The sequence below is a fragment of the Artibeus jamaicensis genome, unplaced genomic scaffold, assembly GCF_021234435.1.
Source record: "Artibeus jamaicensis isolate MK-2021 breed Jamaican fruit bat unplaced genomic scaffold, CSHL_Jam_final contig_585, whole genome shotgun sequence".
Classification (NCBI taxonomy): Eukaryota; Metazoa; Chordata; class Mammalia; order Chiroptera; family Phyllostomidae; genus Artibeus; species Artibeus jamaicensis.
Window position 1 is genome coordinate 20,599,767 of NW_026521894.1, and position 26,419 is coordinate 20,626,185.

Sequence of the window (26,419 nt, forward strand, 5' to 3'; positions counted from 1 at the left end):
GTGCTTGGCTTGTGAAGTCCTGAGTATTTCTGCTCCATTCTTATCTCTACTCACCCTCTCTTCCACTCTGCTCAGTCACATTGGATTCCTTCTGTCTGACGGGACCTCTGCTATTCTCCTCCAGGTTGTTTCACGTTTCCCCCCTTGATCTCCCAGTCTCTATTTCCTGATTCACTCATCAATGCAATCTGACCTCTGTTTGACCACTTGATCAAAACTTCTCTCTGGAAGTGACTCACATAAACAATGTTGGAATAAATACCCATAAAATAAATAAATATGGGATCTCTGATGATATCCTTAAAAACCAATTGCTAAAGAAAAAAAGTAGTTTTCAACATGTTTGAGATTTTCTGCTGAATCAGTTCTGGAAACTTTCATTAATTGGGTCTCTATGACTGGTCATCTTCCTCCTCCTTCCACCTCCCCCTCACTAGGTATAACCATTTTCCAAAGTGCAGACAATCTTCTGGCTCCAGCTCTTCTCCCTCTGTGGTTGCCTTGGTGACAGGGGTCAGTACAGGACCCAGCACTGCCCTGATAACTTGAGGATTTGTGACTGAGAGCACTGGGAGTTAGTACCCCCCACATCGAGGCAGTAGAAACAGAAAAAGTGGTTAAGGTGTCTTTAAGATGGCTATAAGAAGAACACAAAGTGGACTTATCCCTGAGCACCTGTGACATCCAGCTATTTGGAGAATATACAAAGTAACAGGAGGAGTGTGGATCCCTAAGTGACAAGTGAGGACCAGATGCTGGTGAAAATCAGAGGGGTGGGCAAAAGTAGGTTTATAGTTATGAGTATGCAAAGCACAGTTTTTTGCATTATTATTTATTAATTCTTGTATTATTTATTTGTATTACACTGTAAACCTACTTTGCCCACTCCTGTATTAAAGTTAATGTGGTCTCTTATGTTCTCACAAGTTGGTAAAGCCTGAGGCTTTGAGGACTGTGTCAGATCCATAGTTCCAGACCTAAGAACTCCATGGAGTAGTCAACTTGCACACCTACTGTATGTGCTTGCTTCCTCTGTCAAATATTAATTGATCATAAAGTTGTGGGTTTATTTTGAGGCTCTCTATTCTGTTCCATTGATTTATGTGTCCATTTTTATGCCAATACAAACTAAAAAGGTTTTGCAAGCAAAAGAAACCATCGACAAAATAAAAAGACAACCCACAGAATGGAAGAACATATTCAACAATACATTGAATATGTTCATCAATATACAATACATCAATCTACAATATGTTGAATGTACAATATGTTGATAAGGAGTTAATATCCAAAATTTATAAAGAACTGATAAAACTCAATATCAAAAAAACAAACAACCCAATTAAAAAATGGACAATGGGCCTGAAATAGACATTTCTCCAAGGAGGACATACAGATGGCCAATAGACATATGAAAAAATGCTCAACATCACTAATCATTAGAAAAATGTAAATTAAAACCACAATGACATATCACCTCATACCGGTCAGAATGGCTATCATCAATAAATCAACAAACAAATGCTGGCAAGGACGTAGAGAAAGGGGAGCCCTCCTGCACTGTTGGTGGGAATGCAGACTGGTGCAGCCACTGTGGAAAGCAGTATGGAGATACCTCAAAAAATTAAAAGTAGAGCTACCTTATGACCCAGCAATTCCACTTCTGGTAATTTATTTAAAGAAACTGAAAGACTAATTTGAAAGAATATAAGCACTCCTATGGTCACTGCAGGGTTATTTACAATTGCCAAGATTTGGAAGTAACCCAAATGTCCATCAGTAGATGAAATGGATAAAACAAAAAAAGGTACATTTACACTGTGGAATACTACTTGGCTGTGAAAAAGGTTTTATCATTTGCAACAGCATGAATGGACCTGGAGAACATTATGCTAAGTGAAATAGGACAGTCAGAGAAAGATAAATACCAAATTATTTCACTCATATGTGGAATCTAATGAACAAACTGAACAAACATGCAAAATAGAGACAGACTCATAGGCAGAAAGGCAGACAGTTATGGGAGGTGGGTTAAGTGGTAGAGGGATTGAGTAAAAAAGAAAAAGGACTCATGGACATGAACAACAGTGTGGGGATTGTGGGGGATGGGAGTGCGTGGAGGTGAAAGAGGGCATAAGGGGGATAAATGGTAATGGAAAAAATACAAGAAAAAAATTTAAAAATTTTCACATGCAGAAAAAGTGATAAAAAATAGATAAGTAATACCCTTTGGAGACACAAAAGATAAAGGAATTAATGCCAACAGATGCCATACAAGTCACTGGTATAAAGTAATACAAGGCTTCTAAGAGTTTATATTCTAGTTAAGATCAATGAGTATAACATAATTTCCATAAAATAAATGAAGGCATATGGTGACATAATCAGTCATGGCCAGAAATATCCCTGTGGAAACAGTATGAGTCCTAGTTGGGGGTGGGGGGACAGGGACTGGAGGCAATGGGACAGGGACTGGAGTTAGGAAGCAATCCCATCAGTCCAGGCAAGAGACCAAGAGGATCATGGAGTGGCCAGGAGGAAATGAAAGCAAGTGCTCAGGCAGAGGCATTAATTTTGGAAAAAGTGATTTCACTTTTCCTGAAACAGGTGAAAGAAACAAGCACAAGTAAAGATACAAACATATCATATTGCCTTTTAGATTTCCATGATTTAAAAATCATTTTCTCCCTGGCTGGGTGGCTCAGTTGGTTTGAGTGCCATCCTGTACACCAAAAGGTTGCAGGTTCCATCTCCAGTCCGGGTGCACACCTGCGTTGCACGTTCAGTCTCCAGTCTGGGTGCATATGAGAGGCAACTAATCAGTGTTTCTCCCTTGTGTCAATATTTCTCTCTCTCTCTCTCTCTCTCTCTCTCTCTCTCTGTCAAACTAATAAAAACATCCCCAAGTGAGGATTTTTAAAAAATCATTTTCCCACTATGATTCAACAGGCTCTTCTTTTCCACTGGTTGTAATGGAAAGCATCAGACCAATTACCCAGATACCAAACAGCATACTTTTTTGTTTATTTAACTCTAGTATGTTCCTGCTGTGGAAAAATAACCCGGAGTTGGCTCAGATGTCTGTTTGTACACTTAGAAAACTATAGGATAGATTCCCAGAGGTTTTTATTTTGCCAGGAATCAGAACCACAGTCACCATAAAATTATGAAACTAAATATTCAGGACAGTAAGATGGGAAGCTGTTTTTGAGAAGTTAGGGAAGAAAGGAAGAGGTAATTAGAGTGGATTGGGGAGGTGATGTGCAGGAGATGCTCATAAAGAAGTTACTGTCTCTAGGTAGCTATTCAGCTACCCCGAACAGCTCATGAAATCAACTGCTCATGAAATCAACACTGATAATCCTTCATTTTTCAATTATGTATTGAATTGCTACAGTGGATCGGGTATTCTTCTAGGTACTGGAAACATAGTAGTAAGCATAACAGAACAAAAACCCATCCTCAGCGAGCTTACTAAAATATATATTACTGGAAAGTAATAAATATGTTAGGTGGTTTGTTTGTTATGGAAAAAATAGCATAGAAAAGTGGAAGGGACGGTCAGTGCTGGGGCTGGTGGTGTGCAGAGAAATCTTCAATGAGAAGTTGACGTTTGCATAAAGACCTGAAGGAGGTGAGACAGTGGACAATCAATGCTTCTTCATTATAGCATCCAAGGGCACTTACAACTTAGCATACTCAAAACTAGGCTCATCCTCTTCCTTTCCAATGGAAGAATCAGGGTTGGTCAATCTGTGTTCTGTGGGTTAGAGGCACTAGCATACAGAGGACCCCTAAATAATTCTGATCTTGTCCCTTCCATTAGTCCTTACGTTCAGTCTACTACCAAAGGCTGCCAATTTTACCTCCTGAACATGTTTCTGCTTTGTCTTTTTGTGCAAAGCCTATCTCAATCCACCCAATCACATTAGCCTCCAGACCTCCCTGATCCCAGTCTGGCCTCTCAAATCTATCCAGGCCATTGTCTTGCTTAGAATGCTTCCCTGTCTCTCTATTTCCTCTAAGTCATTGCCCAAGCCCTTTAGCATGGCAAACAAGACCCTCCAAGACCTGACCCTTTCCAAATTCTACACCCATGTCTTCTAAAAAAGTCATTGGTTTTTTCCAACACAAAACACGCTACTCCTCCTTGTCTTTGCTTGTGCCATTCCCTCTGCCTTGAATGCACTTCCCACCCCTGTATGTCTAACTAACGCTAGATATCTTTCATGCTCCACTTGAACACCACTTCCAGGTTCCTTTGAGTGCATCTCCTCTTGCTGCTTACTCTTCAAGTAGAACTTAGGACACTAATGTTATTCTCTGTGGGTGTGTCTATCCCACAAGCCCAAGCACTTCTAGGAAAGAACTGGAACTTATTCATTTTTATATCTCCTATGATATTTTCTCTTGAACTTTTCAAATAAACAAACTTAAAGATAAGGCTCTCACAATATAGGAAGTGATTATATTTTTGACTGAACTTTGATGCTTCTCCCTACTTGGAACTCCATCTACAAAAATTATCCTCAGTTTTGCAGTGCAGTCTGTTCTTTCCCACATAGGAAGAGAGAGAAAATGCTGTTCATTGACATTTCCCCTGGGGTCAAAGCAGAGATCAGTTTGTGGTCTGGGTGTGGGCAGCACTGATCTGTGCAGGACAAGGGAGAGAGTTTCATGTTAATTCCAGAGTCAAGATCAGAGTAGGCGAGCATTTGACATTCAAATAGAAAGGAGAGAAAAGGGAAGCCCAGCATTGGCAGACGGCTATGTGTGGTCACTGTGAAGTTTCTAGTAATTATTCAAATTTTACTAAGTCATAAATGATTTGGTGCACAGAGTGCGTACATGTGCAAGTGCATGCTTGCAGGTACAGGTGGGGTGTAATCTGGAAGGGGGTGTGGGTTTATGTGTAGTGATGAGGGACTTAAGAGAGACTGCTTGTGAGGATGTGAGATTGTAGACACTGGGGACCATGAACCAATAATCTGTCACTACTGCCAGTGTTTGGTTTATTTGTAGTAATGCATGCCATATGGTTTGGGGGTAATACACGGACTAGAGTTCGAATGTGGTGGGTTTTGATTCCCCATTTAACTTTCACTAGTTATGTAGTCTTGGGCCAGTCATCTAACTTAGAGAAGTCTGAGCCTTTTCCTTTATTATAAAGGGGATAAATAACATGATTTCTGGATTACTAAAAACTAAGTGCTCAGTGCCCTGCAACTGTTGTTATTTTCATTAGTCCTGTGTTTTTGGAAGATGTATCTAGAAGTGGCTCTAGGAGTGGACAGAAGCCAGGAGAAATTAGAGGTAAACTGACAAGAGAATATTTGAGCAATTCTTCAAGAGAGAGGGGATTGAGGGCCTGAATGCAAAAAGTAGTGGTGCAAATAAAATGAAAAAAGTAAACTTTGAAGGGCAGGACTCAGTAGCTGATTGACAAGCATAACTGAGAGAAGGGAGGGTCTGAGATGGAGTGAAGGCTTTGCATTTCAGTAAGTGGAAAATGAATGATGATGCTACACTTTAGCCATTCCACCTCTCTCCGTGTTCACAGGGCGCTCCACTCTGTGCCTGCTCTCTGAAGGGTGTGCTGTTCTCTACACTCACTGAGACCCTGGCCCTTGACATACGTCCCCTGTCGTCAGAAGTCTTCCCTGACCACTCAAGTCTAGATTTAGCGATTTATTCTTCAGTTAGCTGCTGCACTTCACGTCACTTAAGGACTGGGTTATACTTTAATGATGGTTTATTCCTGGGGTTTTAGATCTGACTTGCCAACTAAAACTCTTGTTATTTGAAGATAAGAACCAAGTCTCACTTACGGTTCCATCATTACCTCTGTCAGGTGGTCCATACCTACTCTCAGCTTCTGTGGTCTAGTATTGATGACTTCCTTTGTTCTGGACTTTTGTGCAATTTCAACTAAAAATAAGGATGTAAACTGCCTTATGTGAGAGAACCCATGGGAAGAGAGTAAGTTTAAGAAAGGTGAAAGAGAAACCAGGACACAACCCCAAAGAACAAACAAAATCAACCCAGTACAAACATTTTATGTTCATTCTATTCAGTATCATTACTACCACCACTAACATTTATTGAGCATTATCATATGCCAGGTACACAGGTCACCTCACTAAAACCTCACAATAACCTCAAAAGGTAGTCAATACCACTATTCTCATTTCACAGATGAAGAAATGAGACAAACAGCTTTAGTAACTTCCAAATATTAACAGCTACTACAAGATGAAAGACAGAAACTCTGGTATTGTCACATGACTGGCTGAGTTGTGTTAGTAACCAGATTAAAATAATTATCCTGATGGAAGGAACTAACTGTAAAATAGAGTATGAAGTAGTGGAAAGAACACCGGGCTAGGAGTCAGAAGACCTGGAGATCTGGACCTAAGCAAGGTAAGTTCTCTAGACTTCATTGTTCCTTACCTGGTAAGTGAAGGAGTTACACTAGATAACTTCTAAGATGCCTTCCAGTCCCAGCATTCTGTACTGGAAACATCATTTATTTCTTGATGATATAAGAGGCTTAATAGCATCACTTTTTAATATAGATCCATATATCCTAAGAGGTTATTGGAACTAGTAGGAACAAGTTAATCTTGGAAGGTCACATGGAGTTTTGAGAAGTGTTTTGGAATAAGAAAGGAAGTGGCATAAAGTAGAGACATAATAAAAAATTCAGCTTAGGATATGGTCAGGAAAATGACTAAAAGGAAGGAGTGGGTGAGTCATGTGCACGGGGCAGCCAGCAGATTCCCCCCGGCTGCAGTGGGAAGAGCCATCGCAGCAGGAAACGGCACAGTCAGTCAGAGAAGGGTCCAGGTGGTAGACAATCTTGAAAGCAAGGCATACAGATCCAAAAATTAGTAATTGGGACAAAGTCTCTATCCAACAAGTTATTGATTTTGTACAGACAAAAAAATGCCAAATAAATTAACTTTTCATCCATTAATCTGTCCTCTGGACACAACAGGAACAGATCTATCTGGAGCTTCTGAAAAGGAGAAGTATGGAATCAGTTATTCTGGAATGACTTTCTAAAAACCATCTGAGCCAAATAAAATGTTTGGGGACATAAGAGTTACATTTCCTGAGAGCATGTTTATGAATGTGCGTGTGTGTGAGTGAGGGGGGTGGGGAGACAGAGATCTGAATGTGGTGTGCGCATAAATGTAAGAGGAAATGGTTGAGGTCTGCGTGTTAGGTGGTTGGCTTTTTTTAAGTGATGGCTGGTTTGTTTTCTTAATTCGTTCCCAGAATGTAAAAATCACCTAGTTTAACTTCTCAAATGTAAACAAGTCCCTTAAACTTTGTTTTATTTTTCTGAAATCTTGGTACCAAGGAAAAGGATATTTATTCAAGAGGAATAAAATTAATAAAGATATGTCATTTTCTTGAGACAACTCCACTTCTCTGAGCCATCAGAAAACAGCAAGTCTATTTCAATTTACAATCCTAATAAAATAATTAGTTTTGATACTGAACTAGATCTTATCAGATTCAAACATTTTTCCTAGAAAAGTACATCATAAAAATTCTATTCTCCTGTCTCTGAAATTCATTTTCTTTCATTATAAAAGTGACATAAGGCACATTTAAGATTTGGTTTTCTAATGTATTTATGGAAAATATGCCTGGGCAGAGCTGGAGAGCTATGGCAGGTCCTTGATGAATGTCGATTCATTCATGTCATTTCATTAGAATGTTGATGAGATCCATAGGAACTTAACTTGTTATACCAATTATCCTATGGGAACACTGGTTTTGTTATATGTCATTTCACTTGGCGTCACAGGACCTAGCAACAACACTAAGTGAGGACTAACTGTATATTCGGAGAAGGGAGCAAGAAGAAGGTACTCACCTGAGTGTGTATTTACTGTGTGCCAGGCAATATGCTGGTCACTTTAAACACATCATTTCATTTAATCACCATAATGATCTTACGCGAGAGAACAAAGAGCCTTTGAGTTGCTTGCCTGAGTTGCACAGCTCATAAAGGAAAGCACAGGAGGCGAGCAAGCCCAGGTCTACCCAACTTCCTTCTATCAGCAACAGACTCATACTACTGACTACCTCATTTTGCCACTCAGGTGGAAAAAAAGGGTTCCTACCTCATAATAAAATGTTTTGGTGTTAAAGATTATTAAACAATAAGTATAATTTACAAAGATATTTAGACTCAATTCCATTGAACTTCCTAATTTGCTTATTTGCTTCCTTAGAGTTGAAATTTGGGCAATGAATGTGAGACCATTCACTCGGCTCCACCTTAACGTACATACCCGGAAGCAGACCACTTCCCATCACCGCCATTGCTACTGTCCTGGGCCATGTTGCTGCTATCTCTCTGGCCTACTGCAATACCCTTCTAACCGTTTACCAAATGTAGCCCTGGTCTCCTCTTCAATTTATTAAATCAATACAGGATCCCAGAGGGATCCTTAAAAGTTCATAACACAAAATTTTTTTACTCAAACTCTTTAATGACTTTCCACCTCACTAGTGTAAAAGCCAAAGTATTTAAGTGATTGAAAGATCCTATTCATTTGGCCATGGGTGTCTCTTTGATCTCACCTCCTGCAGTTTTCCCCATCACAATATTTCATCTCTGCCACCAGGTCTTCAGTTCCAGTATAACGCAGGTACGTATGCCTGTGCCTCTGGGCCTTTGCTTTTGGTTTTTCATTCATTCTCCCAAGAAACTCTTCCTTGAGATATCTGCATGCCTTGCTTTTGGGTTTTTTAAGCTTCTTTCATTCTTACTAAAATGTTAGTAGCTAAATAAGAGTTTTTCTGATCTCTATTTTAAAATTGCACCCTGGCTGATATGGCTCAGTGGATTGAGTGCCAGCTTTCAAACCAAAGGGTCAGTGGTTCGATTCTCAGTCAGGTCACGCGCCTGGGTTGCAGGCCAGGCCTCCAGTGGGGAGGTACATGAGAAGCAACCACACACTGATGGTTTTCTCCCTCTCTTTCCCTCTTGCTCTCTCCCTCTCTAAGAATAAATAAATAAAATATTTAAAAATAAAATAAAATGAAATAGCAACCTTTCCTTCCACTCCTTCTACACACATTCTATCCATCCTTTCCTGCTTTATTTTTGTCCCCAACACTACATTCTTTGACTTACTGTCCATTTCCTACACTTGAATATGAGCTTCATATTGTCAGTTTATTTGCTGTGATTTCATTCACTGCTGATTATCCAGTAGCTAGAACAGTGCTTAACACTTGGAAGAAACTCAATAGTTGGTCTATGAAAGATTGAGTTTATCAATAATCCTTATTGCATGGCTACTAAATATCAGGCATAAATTTGAGTTCCATACCTGTTGCTTAATAACTGTTTCTCTTACATAAAAAAATCACTTAACTTGGAAACTATTATTTGCACAATGACAGTATATAGTAAGTATAGTTCAGTTCAACTCAATAAAAAATATATTGAGCAAGTATTATGTACAAAGAACAAGGCCTGGTCTGTTAGAGGTGGAAGTGGATTAATATATGTATATACATGGAGAAAGCACAATGCATGTCTTCAAAATATTTACTTCTAAAAGAAGAGTTAAGCTGACTGGTATAGCTCAGTGGATTGAGCGCGGGCCTGAGAACCAAAAGATCATGGTTCGATTCCCAGTCAGGGCACATGCCTGGGTTGCAGGCCAGTTCCCAGCAAGGGACACATGAGAGGCAACCATACATTGATATTTCTCTCCTTCTCTCCTCCTCTCCTTCCCTTCACCTCTAAAGATAAATAAATAAAATCTTTAAAAACCTTTAAAAAATAAATAAGAGTTAGAAGTACAAATAAAATATAAGGGGGGTTCGAACAAGACAAACATTAAATTTTACTGGGTAGTCTTAGGGAAGACTTCATGGCTCATCTAGCTATTTCATGCGAGTCGTAAAGGTTAGTTAGAATTTTGAATAGAGGTGCATTATAGGTGAGATGAACAATATAAAAGAAAAAAGAATAAAATAGGTAGCAATGAAAAACAAGAGTGTGTCTGGTTCAAAAGAAAGAGCTAATGGAACAGAAAGGGGAAGTACACTATATTTTAAGATGGCATAATATGTTCTCAGAAAAAGCATAGAAAACTGTATGTCTATATTAGCTACTCATCTTTCAATAACAAGCCTGAAAACACTCAAAACATCTTGAACAACAACAAAAAAGGACAATTTAATGCATCACTGTCTCACAGAACCCAGAAATGGACTTGCAGTTATGACCAATTTGACCTGAGGCCTGAATACTGCCTGGCTTATGTCTACTTCCCTCCTCTGACTTCAACCTGTGAGTTGGCTTTTTTCTTCTTTCTTATTGTGCAGAGTTTGTTTGGTCTTCAGTGCACTTGCAAAGTGGCCTTACAAAGTGGTCTTCTGCAGAGTTATTTAAGAGATTATAAAGACTGCCAGCTGATTTCTCAAAAGAAACCTTGCAGTCAAAAAGGGGCTGGAAAGAAGTAGTCCAAGTCATGAAATCCAAAGACCTACACCCAACATTGCTCTATCCAGCAAAGCTTTCATTTGGAATGGAAGGGCAGATAAAGTGCTTCTCAGATAAAGGTCAAATTCAAGAAGTTCATCATCACCAAGCCCTTATTATATGAAATGTTAAAGGAACTTATCTAAGAAAAAAAGATAAAAAATACGAACAGTGAAAGGACAGCAAACTCACAGTTATTAACAACCACACCTAAAACAAAAGCAAACTAAAAGGACAGCTAGATCAGGAGCAGAACCATAGAAATGGAGATCATATGGAGGATTAGCAACAGAGGAGTGGGAGGAGGATAAGGGGGGAGAAGGTACAGAGAGTAAGTAGCATAGATGGTAGGTAGAAAATAAATAGGGGGAGGGCAAGAATAGTATGGGAAATAGAGAATATAAAGAACTTGAGACACGTGGTCATAAACTAAAGGGGGGGATGGTGAGGGAGGGGGTGTGCAGGGTGGAGGGGAATGAAGGGGGGAAAATGGGACAACTGTAATGTCAGAATCAATAAAATATATTTAAAAAAGAGATTATAAAGAGATAGCTTTAAAGCATTTGGAAAGAAGCAAGAGTTGACTGGGAGACAAAAATGTGTTCACAAAGTCATGCCAAATTCATTACACATCACTATTTTTGAAAGAGTTATTACACTGTAATACCAGAAATGTTCGAACCACAGTCTTGCATGATATGCAAATATCATATTGAGTTTGATATGTCAGACGTTTCATGACATGGCCCCTGGCCTACCTCACTAGTCTTTTTAGCTCCCATAACCCCCCTTTTTACAAATGCTCCATCTCTCCCATTACACTGAAAGTTAAATTGAGCACAGAGAGTGTCATTTTCACCTTTTACCATCTAGCAATGGTCCTTATGGTATGTGGGCTAAAGGAGAGTAACAGATTTTGTTTATTTGTTTGTGGGTAAGTAACTTTACTAAAAGTATATCTAGGTTCGTGTAATAACATTAAGTATAGAAAGGTCTTTAATTGAGGGTTATAAGGTCTTAATCTAGACACATGCTATTCCACATGTATATCAATATAATTCAGATGGAGAAAGAAAAAGGCTTAGTATACATCCAGCAAAGCTCAAAAGAACATATGTGAAATGACAGCGGCAGACATCAAAAAGATTGGCAGGCTATTGAAATGAAAAACAATTAAGAATAAATTTAACAACAATAAATATAAATCTCTGCATTAGTGTTTAAAATCAATGATAGTAATGGAGACATGATTTTATAATATTTCAAAAGGTAAAAGAGTTTAAGAATAAACCTCTATTTCAGTTTCTTGCTTTCATTTGCTGTCCTGTGCATTTTATTTTTGCATTTAAAAACATTCCAAAAAGCCATCCAGCTAGTTACTAGGTTGCCAATGAAATCCATGGCACAAAATTATTAAGACCTCTGACACGAAGGCTATTTTTTAAATATCTATATTTAGATCTAAATCACATACCATAAAATTTATCCTTGTAAAGTATAAAATTAAGTGGATTTTAGAATATTAACAGTTATGCAATCATCATCACAATCACATTTTAGAACATTTTTCATCACCCCAAAACAAAACCTCACATTCATTGGCAGTCTTTTCCCATCCCCCTTTCTCCTCATTGTTTGGTAAAGACTAACCTACCATATAGATTTGCCAACTTTGGGTTTTGGACATTTTATATAAAGGGATCATACAATATGTGTTCTTTTATGACTGGCTTTTTAGCATAATGTTTCTGAGGTTCATTTACATTGTAGAATGCATCAGTACTTCATTTCTGTTTCTGACCAAATAATATTCTATTATATGAGTATACTATTCACTCATTAGCTATGGACATTTGGGTTGTTCCCATTATTTTGGCTGTTATGAAACAATGCACAGTTTTGGTGTAGAGATTATATATATATATATGTAAATAATTTCATTTCTCTCAGGCAAACACCTAGCAGAAGAATTGCTGGGTGTTAGGGTAACTCTTCTACTTCCCTGAGGTTTCTAAGGAGCTGCCAGTTCACGTCCAAAATGGCGGCATGACTTAACAATCCCAGCGGTAGAGTATGAGCAGTCCAGTTCCTCCACCTGCTCCCCAACGCTTGTCACTGTCTGTCCCAGCTTTCCCAGCTCTCCAATTGTCTGTCCCAGCTCTCCCAGTGAGTATAAAGTGCTAGTTCATAGCTTTGATTTACATGTCCCTAATAACCAGAGAGGCTCAGTATATTTTCATGTGCTTATTGACCTACTATATATCCTCTTAAAAGAACGATTTATTCAAACTTAGTGCCTATTTTTTATTGGGTTATTTGTCTATTTATTGTCGAGTTGAAGGTGTTCTTTACATAACCTGGATACAAGTCCCTTATCAGCTATACGATTTGCAAATACTTTTTCTAATACATGGGTTGTCTTTTTATTTTTATTGATTCTTCTTGACTGTAAAATCAGCTTCAGCCATTTCACAATGGTGCTAATGAAAATTAACATCAGGCTATGTTAATAACATTATAGAATCCAGATCAAAATATAACTGTTCTCTGCTAGTCAGGCCGCTCTGGAATGTTAAAATCAGTCCAGAACACCACAGTGTAGAAGACATGCAAAAAAAAAAAGTAGATGAGCCATTGCTGGCATAATGGATTGAGCATGGGCTGCAAACCAAAGGGTTTCCAGTTTGATTCCCAATCAGGGCACATGCCTGGGTTGCAGGCCAGGTCCCCAGTGGGGGCCATGTGAGAGGTGACCACACATTGATATTTCTCTCTCTCTTTCTCCCTCACTTCTCTAAAAATAAAAAAAATTAGATGAAATCTTCCAAGGTTGAACAAGGCTTTAAAAACCATTTCATATTTCTTATGAGGAACAGAATAGGCAGCAGTATATATTTGGCCCCAAATAAGAATTCTTCAGTTACAAAAGAATACTCATGTACTCCTCTGGAAATCAAAAGTAAAATAAACAGGGATGGATTCCATCCCTGTTCAGGTGGCTCAGTTGGTTGGAGCATTGTCCTGTACACCAAAGGGTTGCTGGTTCGATTCCCAGTCAGGGAACATACCCACGTTGTGGGTTTGTTCCCCAGTCTGGGTACGATATGGGAAGCAACCAATTGATGTTTCTCTGTCACACTCACTGGTCTCTCTCTCTCTCTCTCAAATCAATAGAAACATAAACCTCAAGTGATTAAAAAATAATTAATTAACTAATTGATTAATTAGATGCCAAAGACAGAAATATATTTTGGGCTCTACATAATGAAGCATTTACAACAGTCACCCAAAGCTAAATACCTATTAAGTATTTAATAAATATTAGTTAAACTGATTAATGAAGAAATGAATTAGGCCTACCACAAAGTAGAATAAGCTGTTTCAACCAGGAGTGGGTTCCCATTAATAAAACGTTCAAGAAAGTAAACGACTATGTGTGGTTCTTGTAGTAAAAGGATTTCCCGCATTCGTAAAAGACTGGATGAGATAACCTCCAAAGTCTCTTCCAAGTCTACGACTCTATCACTCTATCACTGTACCAAACCAGGAAAAGGTAAGCTACTGATGAAAATTAAAAATTTTAAATTAGTTTTGAATAGTAATGTACTCACAATGTCAGATATAAAGGGCATATAGTGAAACTGTATCCCAGTCACCAGTTGTTCTTCTCTTGGGGGCGACCCCCATTATTATCTCTTATCCAGAGATATTCTACGTTCTTTAAAGTATTCATGAAAAAATGTTTTTACGCAAATGGTACCTTGTTACATGCAAAGTTTTGCATCTTGCATTTTTTACTTTAAAACTTATATTGCAGATTATAGACTATCTCAATACAGTAGGACCAATTCTATTGTTATTAAAGGCTGCACAGTATCCCATAGTTTAGAATTACTATAATTTATTCAATTTGACCCCATTAATATATACTTATGTTGTTTTCAATGTTTTTGCTATTACAAACAATGCTGCAGTGGATATGCTTATACATTCCCTATTTTGCATTTGCAAAGATCATTGTCTTTAGGGTAAAATACTGATAGAATTGCTTGAATCAAAAGGGTTTGCATTTTTGTTTTTGATTGAGATTGTCAAATTGCTTTCCACTGGAGTTGGATCAATTTACCCTTTCACCAAAAATGTTTGAGAATATTTATTTCCCCTCACCATAACCATAATGTAAACACAGTGTTTTTGGTTTTTAATCTTTGCCAATAGGGTAGTTAAAAAATGGTAATAGTTGACTTTTATATCTTTTTATTCTTAATGAAGCCGAGTTTCTTTTTATGTTAGAACACTTGTATAATTAAATAAATATACAGATGTGTGTGTGTATGTATGGGTTTTAGCTAGTTTGCTACTGGGTCACTGGGTTATTCTTCTTAGTGATTAATTTGAGCTCTTTATGTATTAAGGAAATTAGCCATTTGTCTATGGGTTGAAAGTTTTTCCCAATTATAATTGTATTTTGACTTCATTTCATCCTCATAAGTCATTTTTAAATGTAATATAGTTGAACGAAATATCAGTGTTTTCTTTTATGGCTTTTGAGATTTATTTTATAAAAGACCTTCCCTATTGTTGGTTCATAAAAAAGTCCCTATTGTTGATTCATATTAAAAATTATTACTTTTATGACATTGTTTTTCACATTTAAATCTTTGCACCCTCTGAAATTTATATTAAGTGGAGGTAGGGATTCAAGTGTTTTTTTCCCTCAAAAGGCTACCTAATATGTCTTATGGAATAGCAGATAATAGACGCATTTCATAATTCTGAGTATAATGCTCATAGATTATCATCATGACTACAAGTGTAGCAAATACATAGTGGCATAATAATAATAGCAACAATAAAAATAAAAATGAAAGTAATGCTACCTCTGCTTGCATGGTGTTTAGTATGTGCCTAATGCAGGTCTAAGCATTTTACACAAATACTACTGGATAGTCATCGCTGTTCTTAAGAATCATCCAGATTCACTAAAATGATTGGTGCAAGAAGCCAGGTTCTCCCTGTACTCCAGGATGACCTGGTTAAGCTATGAATAAAAGCAAAGAGAGTAAAATTCCTCCACTTATAGTGGAGCTGGGAGAGCTCCTGGAATTAAAATAATTTATTTATTTAGGCAAATAAATAGCATTTTAGTTGGCACTTGTCGAATACAAGGCTTTGCCGAATACAAGGCACTTGTTGAATACTAGGAAAATTGGGCCAAGACTGTACCCAATCAGTCAAGGCACCTCAGTTAGAGTTTGCATGTGGCAGGCTGCACAGGTGTTCAGCCAGTGCCCACCAGAACAACAGGGGTGACTGGCATTATCCCGATGGCCACACTTATGTTCTGATTGGCTAATGACAGAGTATATTTTTAATATAATCATAGTGTCAGGTGCCATGGAAATTCTTTACAGGCATTAAAAATGCACTAATATCTGCCTCTCAGCCCTAGGAAAATCTACTTGTGAAATGTACATAGTCCATACACACACTCATGTTTGAAAGGCCAGTCCTGAGATTCCATACCTGAATGTTTCCCTTATTCTTGTGACTCAAAACTCTGGCATCCAAAATCTACCAAGCACAGAGTCAGAAGAAATTAAGGGACCAATTATTTCTTTTACATGTGTTCTGGTTTTGCCTGAGGTGTTTCGTCTGAGACTTTTAAAACTATGGTGACAGACACATACTATGATAACAAACAGGCAAGACAGCAGAGTGCCTGCCAGGCAAGTATGAACAATTTTACTGACAGATTGTTTGTACCTTCTTCCCTGAGGGTTTGTAACCCAGTAGGTCTGTAAAACTAAATGAGCAATTCATGGGATATAATCTTGCAGCTGCACTTTAAATGCCCTAAAATTTACCAGGCTGGTTTGGCAGCTAGTTTACCTCTATTATGAATTTGATCCTATCCCAACATGTGTTAATATCCAGGAAGCTCAGAGAGTCCCAAAGAACTTGGAAGCAAAAAAGTACACACCCAGGCACATCATAATTACATTACCCAAGACTGAAGAGAAGAAGAAAATCTTAAAAGCAGCAAGAGAAAAGGAGACAGTTACCTACAAAGGAGTTCCCATAAGACTGTCAGCTGCTTTCTCAAAAGAAACCTTGCAGGTAAGAAGGGACTGGAAAGTCCCTGATACAATTTGATCAGGTGGGTACCATGATGCTAATATACTAGGAAGGAAAGGAGTCCAGATATCATGATTGATGGAATAATCCTATGTGGCCAGCCAGAGTATTAGTACAATAATCCGAATGTGACTTGTGTGATGGTAGTGCCCAGAAAATAGGTAGGAAGAGCTATGAGACATTCAGGGGAAAAAATCTACAGGATTCTGTGGGTGGCTAGTTATGAAGAATGAAGGCAAAAATAAACCACATGAGGATGGTTCCCTGACTGGGAGGGAATAACTGGAATGAGGTCTTGGTTTAGAGGTTAAGGCCATGAGTCAATCTGAGGGAGAGCTGACTGAGGGAAAAGTTCCTGTGAAGGCACAGACTGTAGAGTACACGATCTGGGAGCATCCACACAGCACAGTGGAAGAGCAGAGGCTTAAGTGGATGGGCTCTTTTGAGGACTGGAAAGAAAAGGGCCAGAAGGTCAAAACCGAGTCCGAGGAAGTGCCTAGAGCAGTAAGTGCAGAGGAATAAGAGATCTAGAGGAAACAGACACACTATCAAAGAGTTAGGCAGAGTCTGGAGTGTGATATCTTGAAAATCAGAACAGAGGAGGTTTCAAGAAGGAGAAGGTGGCTGGTGAAATCAAATGGAGGCTATAAAAAGTCATGGAAATCAAAGACCAAGAGAGGGCTTTTGGATTTGGCAAAAAGTAATATTATTCTTGACTTTTGAGAGCAACTCTTTGTAAGACAAGGAAAAAAAACACAGAAGATAGAGCTCAGAAGTAGGATACTATTGACTCCTGAAAACAACAACAAAAGTTTTGTGACCGGTTTATTTATTTTTGAGAAATTAAGAAGGCAAGCCACTGTTCACTCACCAGGCATCCTGAAACACCTCTGTGTTCAAGAATAGGCTGCCAGATTTTGTAAGCAGAAACTTAAGACCACATGAAACAATCCCCTTGAAACCTCCAGGGTTGGGAAAGCTGTGAAAAATCCCAGTATGAAATGTTTTCAGAAGCTTTCCCCATCTTCCATTCCTGCTTCTATGGAAGAATATTTGCAGTCAGTTGGTTTCCTAAAATAATGTCCGAATTCTGTCATTGCAACATGCAAAAAGGCAGCTGGCTGCTTTCTTCCTGTTTGTGTTTGGCTCTTCAGTGACACCTGAAGAGTTTAGCCCAACTCCCCACCACGTCTCCATAAGCTTCTTCAAGTTTTAGAAAAATCTAAACTCTGATTTATTCATTCTAAGTCTCTGTATAAACCAGTTATTTCTCAGAAATACCTATCTTCTAGCTTTCACTAAAGGAAATGAAATACCTATGTCCAAAAACTCTTTTTAAAAAACCCTTTTATTTACCATTTAGTGAAGTCTGTGTGTGTCAAACATTATACAAGCTTCTGAAAAAAATTAATGAATTCCTGGCCTCAAAAAGTTTACAAAGCAGTTGGGCATACCATGTGCTCTTTTTCTCCAGTGGGAGAAGGTGCGAATTCCATAAAGCGAAGATAGGAAGATGTGGTAAGAGCCCCAGCTCAGCTTATCACAGGACAGTGAGTGACAAGATCTCACTGATTTCCTGTTTGCTGCACAGCATTGCTCTCCCCTGAAAACCACTTTGTCATTACAATCAGTAATTGAGGTATGAACCACAGTGGAGAGCCAAGCACTCTGTGAAGACAAAAACTTTTTCACCTGAATAGGGGCATGACTTACACTTTGTTCTTTTCACTTTGGAGTGAACATTAATAATTTTGTCTACTGCTTACTGGAAACCTAATTATAATGTGCTACAAATCACTATAAAAGTATAAAATGAAGATTATTAAAGGGAGTGGAGAGATTTGAATGACTTCATCGAAAATGAGTAAATGCATTTCTGCTTTCAAATGAAAGAACTCAGCTCTAGTTACAGCAATGACTTAATCTTCTCTACCTTCTAAAGTGAAATTTCAGGTGAAGGAAACCTGCCAAGTTAATGAAATATTTCTTTCTTTCTTTTTTTAAAATCCTCACCTGAGGATACATTCGTTGATTTTGGAGAAAGAGGAAGGGATGGGGGGTGAGAGCGAGAGAAACATTGATGATCAGTAACTTCCAGAACATGCCCCAGCTGGAAACTGAACCCCCAACCTAGGTAATGTGCTCTGACCGGAAATCAAACCCTCAAGCTCTTGGTGTACAAGATGACGCTTCAGTCTACTGAGCATCCTGGCGAACAAACCATTTCTTTAACATATTTCATGTTTTCATAGCAAGTCCAAAAGGTTGCCAGGAAGTTAGTTCAGAACCTGAATTTACTGTGGATCTCACTTCACTTTATGACATTTACAGTTGATCTTTTGAGATGTCTGTATAGTTTCTCTTCAGTGTCTCTTCCTCCCTGAAACACTAACTGAACCATTCTGATCTGAATATCGATGACCATAATGATACCGGATGGATTTCTAAATTTCTGCTTCTTGGGTATTAGTAATGGTTTTTAAAGGTTAAATTTTATTCATCCACTATACATTTTTAATTTATTAGCATTATGCATCTTCCTGCCTCTAAATTTCTCTTATTTTTCTGCTCTCAACTAGGAGGTACCATACAAACCAACAGCTTTAAAAATTATTTATTTATTTATTTTTAGAAAGAGGAGAAGGGAGGGAAAAGAGAGGGAGAAAAACATTGATGTGTGAGACATATATCAATCCATTGCCTCTCGCATGCTCCCAGCTGGGAACCTGGCACCTCAACTCAGGAATGTGCCCTGACTGGGAAGTGAACCGGTGAACTTTCGGTTTGCAGGCTGGTGCTGAATCCATTGAGCCACACCAGCCAGGGCACAAACCAACAGCTTTTAGAGGTCAGGGGCAGGGGAAGAAATTATGTCCTACCTCCTTGGTAGAAGAATTGCTTGAAAATTCTACGTACATTAGGAATTTCCCTGGAATGAAATATTAAGTCCCCCTAGGGTTACCTTACTTTTACTTACATCCTGTTCATTTAAAAACAGATCCAGCCTGATTGTTTTCTAATTGCTTCATGTTTATTGAGCCAGAAAGATCAGACATTAATTATATCATGTTCTAATGTGATACAATGTTAATTCAAGACCTTGCAATTGACTTAAAAATTTAGCCTCTCTAGTGAGATTCTGATCTTCATGAAGGCAAGAATTATTTTAAATGCTCTCTGAGTTATTCCCTCTCCTGAGTAACTACCAGAGAATCATTGCTTGAAAGAATACTTAGGGCCATAGAATTGGGAAGCTAAGAGGGACTTCATATACCATCAAGGACAGTGCTGTTCAATAGTCATAAAACATGATCTATAATGAGAATCACATATGTAATTCCAAGTTTTCCAGTTTTCACATTTTAAAAAGTCAACAAAAGTGAAACTAATTTTGATAACCTATTTTATCCAAGCCAATATATCTAAAATATTATCATTTCAATATATAGTCAATAGAATTATGAATAAAGTATTTTACATTTTTTGTACTAAAACTTCAAAACCCATCTCCTGTTTTGTGCCTACATACAGCATCTCTCCATTTAGGCTAGCCATATTCAGATGCTCCATAATCACAAATGGCAAGTGGATTTCATAGTGGGCGGTACAGGTCTAGTGTCTTTACAGGTGAGAAAACAGAGGTGGCGAAGTAACAAGCCAATAGATAGATGCATTGAAGAGAGACACCAGCATGGAAGGGGAATTCATAAACTGAAATCATAGGATTTCCCTATGGGAAAAGTTGTGATGACTTTTCCCGCTTACTAAGCCCATGAAAAGGCCTCTCTTTTCTCCCTCACTTATGGCTACCTTAATCCGGGAGTCTGGATAATGATGATGAAGTCTCTGCCTTCAAGTATAAGCATGCAATTTCTTCCCAGGAACTGACTGTATTTGCCCTGCTCCACCCACAGATAAGACAGGATCACTTTTTATATCAGGTTGCCCTAACCATTTTCCAGATATGCATTCTTTGATATACTGACTAGTTTGCTTTGGAAGGTAAATACAATTTCAAAACATTCTTTATATTATGGTCCCTCTTGCTCAGACAAAAGTTCCTATGTTCCTGTTCACTATCCTGTTCCTCAGGGAGTCAAAATTAGGGAAGTCAGTAGTCAGAAAAGTAAATGATAGGGTTTCCTAAAGGTCCCAATGGAAAGGGCAGGATGGAGGTGTGAGGTGAGTCTTGCATTTTGAAATTTATTCCTCTGAGAGTTTATGGACAGGCAGCACTTGTCAGGGGCAGAAGAGGCATTTTTTTCTTTTCCTTCTCTTTCTCTCTTTCTCTCTTTCTCTCTTTCTTTCTTTCTTTCTTTCTTTCTTTCTTTCTTTCTTTCTTTCTTTCTTTCTTTCTTTCTCCTCTCTCTCTCTCTCTCTCTCTCTCTCTCTCTCCCTCCCTCCCCTCCCTCCCTCTCTCCCTCCTTCCCTTCCTTCCTTCCTTCCTTCCTTCCTTCCTTCCTTCCTTCCTTCCTTCCTTCCTTCCTTCCTTCCTTCCTTCCTTCCCTTCTTTCTTGGAGTGATGAAAAATACTCCTTTGTGTAACACATCTATGGTTACAAAGAACTTCTGTTCATATGCTCTCATTTTACTCTTGGACCAATTTGTAAAGTAGAACATTTATCACATTTCACAAGTAAGGAACTGATGCTCAGAAACAATGCAGCCACCTTTGGCTATGTTTCCGTTACTGGGGAGACATGAGTTATAGGACTCCCCTTCCTTGGTTCTTGCCTTGCTCACAACAGAAGAATCCAAGTGACAGACAACACATGGTAGTGGAAATAAGATAGCAAGTTTTTTTATGAAATAATCTTGAGCACAAAGGTGCAAGTTGGCACTTGGCTAGTCTGAGTGCCCCACGTATAGCGGAATTAAGATAGTGAGTGTGTCTATGAAATACACTTGAGCATGAAGCTGGAGGGCACCCAGCTAGTCTGAGTGCACTGACTATTGGGATTTTAGGGGTTTTATGCTTGCAGCCAGCTTGTAGTTTCCCCTCCTCCTCCCCTTTTCAGACCTTGAGATTAATACACAGTTTCAAAGACTTTCTTTCCTTTTTTAAAATTGTTGTTCTATTACAGTTGTTCCAATTTTCCCCATTGGTCTCTCCTGCCCCACCCACCCCCATAGTTAATCCCCACCTTGTTGTCCATGTCCGTGGGTCATTTATACTTGTTCTTTAGCTAGGCCTTTCCCCTTCTTTCCTCCCTTGTCCCCTTCCCCCCCTTCCCTCTGGTCCCTGTTACTCTGTTCCTTGTTTTTGTGACTCTAGTTCTACGTTGCTCATTTGTTTGTTTTGTTCATTAGGTTTCACTTATAGGTGAGAACATATAATATTTGTCTTTCGCCACCTGGATTGAAACTCTTTACTTAGCATAACATTCTCCAGTTCCATCCACGCTGTTGTGAAGAGTAGGGCTTCCCTCTTTCTTTCTGCTGCATGGTATTCCATTGTACAAATGTACCACAGTTTTTTGATCCACTCATTCACTGATAGGCACTTAGGCTGTCTCTAGCACTTGTGCTGCTATAAATTGTGCTGCTATGAACATAGGGGTGCATAGGTTCTTTTGAATTGGTGTTTCAGGATTCTTAGTGTAAAGTTTTTCCCAGATAGTGGAAACCATACATACAGAACTTCAAGGGCTGCCCTCATCCTGAGCTATCACGGTTTTTCTTGTGATTTTCTGAACACTTGGCAATCTTACCTGACAAAGGCTCAGGGCTGCTGAATTAATTGGTGAGGCATGTCTCCCTTTTGTTTCTAGCTTCCTGTTTTGTTTACTGTTGGATTGCAATGGGTGGGGCCCTGCTTTATTTCCTCTCTGGCTGGTCATTCCTAGCTGTTATGTAACACTTTCTTTGTTGGCATTTTGGAGAAGTACCTTCTTTATCCCCCTCTCACAATTATTCCTTCTCAGGAAAGGCTTTTTCCTTCCTTATTTATCCTTAAATATAGATGTTTATGGGCCTCTCCCCTTTTCCTCCTTAGATGCTATGACCTCATTAGATAAGCTCATGTACTCATGGTTTTGGCCATCACATATAAACTGACATCTGCCAGTTCTGCACCTGATCTATATTCACACACTCCTGTCTAAAATCTCAGGTTCACCAAGCACGACCCAAACAAGAAGCACTACTAGCAGTCCCAGGGCTGGAGAAGAAGCCAAAAGGTGCTGCACTGAGGGAGGAAGCCAGGGTGCAGCAGAGGGACGGACAGGACTAGCAAAAGCCACTGGAGCACAGAGGTATGTGAATCCTAAACACTCAGCACCATTTTTCAATATTTCGATTTTTTATTCCCATTTCAAATCCTTTAATACATGGTCTTAATTTCAAGTTGCTTCAAATTTTACTTTGGAAGCAAGAGATATTTAAAGTATAATTCTGAATGATGATCACAAGAATCCTGTATGGTAGACAAGCCAAGTATTATTAGTCTAATTTTATAATTCGCTGACTCACTCACTGATTTGTTCAAACATTTACTGAGCCCTTCTTACTTGCCATGTCTCTGAGTATTACCATGATCAAGACAAATTCCTCCAAGGAGCTCACAGTCTAATGGTACTCAGTGAACTGAGGCACAGGTGGTAAATGATTTACCCAGTGAGTAGAATTAGCTAAGCACTTGGAAATGGGGATGAGAGCTGGAGAGAGGGCAGTACTAGTAGGTACAAGAAACTCATAAGTAAACTGCTTTGATTGAAGAGCAGGACTGCAACAGACACATATTAGAGAATCTACCAGCAAAAAAGTTAAAATAGTTCCAGGTTGCCACTGTGGTCGAATTTGTGTCTTCTAATCAGTTAAGCCACTACCTGATGGCATTTCTACACTTACCCTAAAGGCCTGGGGCATGCCAACAGTCTGCTTAGACACAGCAACTATAGGTAGCTTGAAATCCAATTCTAGCACTGGGAAACATATTGAAATTCTTTAATTAAACCCATGAACTTTGAATGTATAGCATATTTATGATACTTCTACACATAGAAGTTGGGAAAAAACTCTCTTCTAACCCTCATTCTGTGGATTCTAATAAGTTACAGGTACCACAGAAATTAGAGAATTTGTCTATATATATTATTTTGGCTATATAATGGTGAAAAGATTCACCTAGACACACATAAGTAATCTAAACATTATACAGATAAATACAAAGACATCACACTTAGATGAGTATGCACACTCACCCAATGCACAGCAGCTGATTGCAGACATGAGGTCATGTAAGCCAATTGCTTTTGTGATAACAGTACAGGATCCTTGAAGGAAGAGGCAGAGTCTACAAAGGACCTTCCATTTCAGGGCTGACTGTTTCAGTGATACTATTTGTGATGGAGTTGTTTCAGTAGGCAGAATACCTATTCCACTAACAAAAAGCAGTGAATAATTATAAAAAGAGTTGTTTTCAAATGTGGAAAACATAATAATTCAGTAATCTAGGGAGTGAACTACTCAAAGATACTCCTGGCCTTAATACTGCGACTGACTGAGAATGAGGGAACTTTATGGATCATTTATGGACCTGAGAATCAAACCTGGTGCATAATTGTCCCCATGGGATGTCCCCCAAAATACTCAGTACACAAATTCTCAAATACTATTAGTTGCTTACTCCAAGCAATTTTCCACTTTGCTATGGAGGATTTTCTTCTTTATTGGGGTTTTCTGGGTGTTTGTTTTTAGATGAGGAGGACCCTAAACCTTCAGACACCTAACTACTTCAGCAATCCCCTTCCACTTCACACAAAGAGAACCCTCGATGGGCTCTTTGGTGCTCCATGTAAGTACTGTGATAGAGTCTTCTCTGGAGCTGGAACATCCAGTTGGCTTTCTGCTGGAGCTTTCACTGCCATAACTTATCTGCTCATGGACGGCTTGAATACTATGCATATTTTGGTATGTCGCACATGCTAGGTAGTCTTTCACTTTCTTTGTTATCTGTTAACTCAAACAACTGCTGAGCACAGTTACTTCATTAGCTCATCCAGAACACCTTCCATGGCTGGTAAGGCAGAAAGTTCCTCCTGCAGCTTCTTCCTCAGGGACACTGCTCCAAAGCTGCTGAGAACAGATCCTATCCTTTGAATGTGGTTCTTAGACTTTTTCAACCAGATTGATCCAAATTAAGATACTGGTGATGTTATACACTGTTACTTCCCATACTCCCCGGTTTTTTGCAATCTTAACTCAAGAACAACCCCAGGAGTATTTCTGACAAGATCTATATAACTTTCCGAGTTAAATAAACCAATGATATATCACAAGAAGGTCTCTTGACTTTGAGAGGTTTTCTCTTGGACACCTACTGTGAATTATCTTCAAGACTAAACATCATGTTTGATGGCAGCAAGCCCTCCATGTTGATGGGGTCTCCTCTGCTGGGTCCACAGGCAGCCTGGGCAGTTTCCCAGGCTGCTGCTAACTCCTGCTGCCCAGCCAGCTGCCCCTCCATCTTGTCCCCACCCATCTCTCTGCCTTCTCCTGGTCGTATCAGGCACCCTCAACATGCCGTTCCCAGAGCCAAGCACAAACAGAGCCTCATAGTGGGCTTGAAAGTGCCCCTGGCTTTCCAGCCATGGCCAAACATGACATGCCCACCGTTCTAGGAGTTGCAGACTAGAGAAAAGCAAGATGACCTACGACTCTCAGGACACCTCGGTCACCAGCTTCCCAAAGGCACAGAAGATGCATCTTAAAAGAGCCACTCCAGGGTGGATTCTGTGCATATGAAATGATGGTGTGAAAGTGGAGAGAGCCCAGGCATTCAAACCCAGGTAATTATCATTGGGAACTAGAAGAGCAAAAGTTACAACAGGTGGTATTTGTTTTCTACCAAAACCTTCTAGAAAATAATTTCTAAATATATTGCCGATAAGATTAAGATTAATGGAGAAAATGTGAATTCAAAATATTAATTGACCATAAGGCATGATTTGGGGAATTATAAAATAGTGAGAGACCACTGTGATGACTAGTGAGGAAGCTAGAGATAAGGATCTGCCCATGTCCTTGGTGCTTCTTGGGCAGAGTTGGCACAACAAATCAGGTTATACCCCTGATGGCAGGGCCACCTCTTGCCCCCAACACACACACAAAATATAAAGACAGATCTCTAGCAACATTCTCCTAAGCTTTCAAATTCTAAATTCACAACTGAACTCAGTTTAAATGTGACCTTTTCTTGGAAGCTTCTCTGCCTTCCCCAGGACACAGGTAAGAACTCACTGTGCCCTATATCCATCTGTCCTCACTACTTTACTGCAGTGGACTTTCCATCTTCCCTGTCTGTGGGTTAGAGTCAACTGGTGAGCTTTAAAAAAATTTTAAAGCAAGGACCCCCTAGAGTAATTAAAATACAATCTCTGTGGGTAGAGCCTTCCCTGTCTTTGGTATTTTACTAAAAACAAAGAGATTAAGTCAAAATTTACATTCTGAACAGTGAAATATAGGCCTCTCTGTCTACCTCACTTCCCACCACTACCCTCACCTATAGGCTTCTGTCAATCAGGCTCATCCTCTCGAGGCAGCCCAAGAGGAAAGGCCTATAGACACTGATATTTGAAGGGCAGGAAGGGACAGAGGCAAAAAAAAAAAAAAGTAGCTGCCTCAGCACCCTGTGGGCCACCAGTCAACCCTGTGCATACACAGAGTTTCCAATCTGCTTCTTAGTGCCTCATTCTTAAAAATGAATGCAGAGCTAAGATTTGCCCAAATTTTAAGAAAAGTGTCTAATGTGAAAGCTAGAAG

The 26,419-nt window shown here is 39.1% G+C and overlaps 1 pseudogene; it reads right to left on the reverse strand.

Annotated features, from left to right (window-relative positions):
* Window positions 1-24,272: 24,272 nt before the first annotated feature.
* LOC119046921 (transcription factor E2F6-like) lies at window positions 24,273-25,124 on the reverse strand (annotated as a pseudogene).
* Between the last annotated feature and the right edge of the window lie 1,295 nt (window positions 25,125-26,419).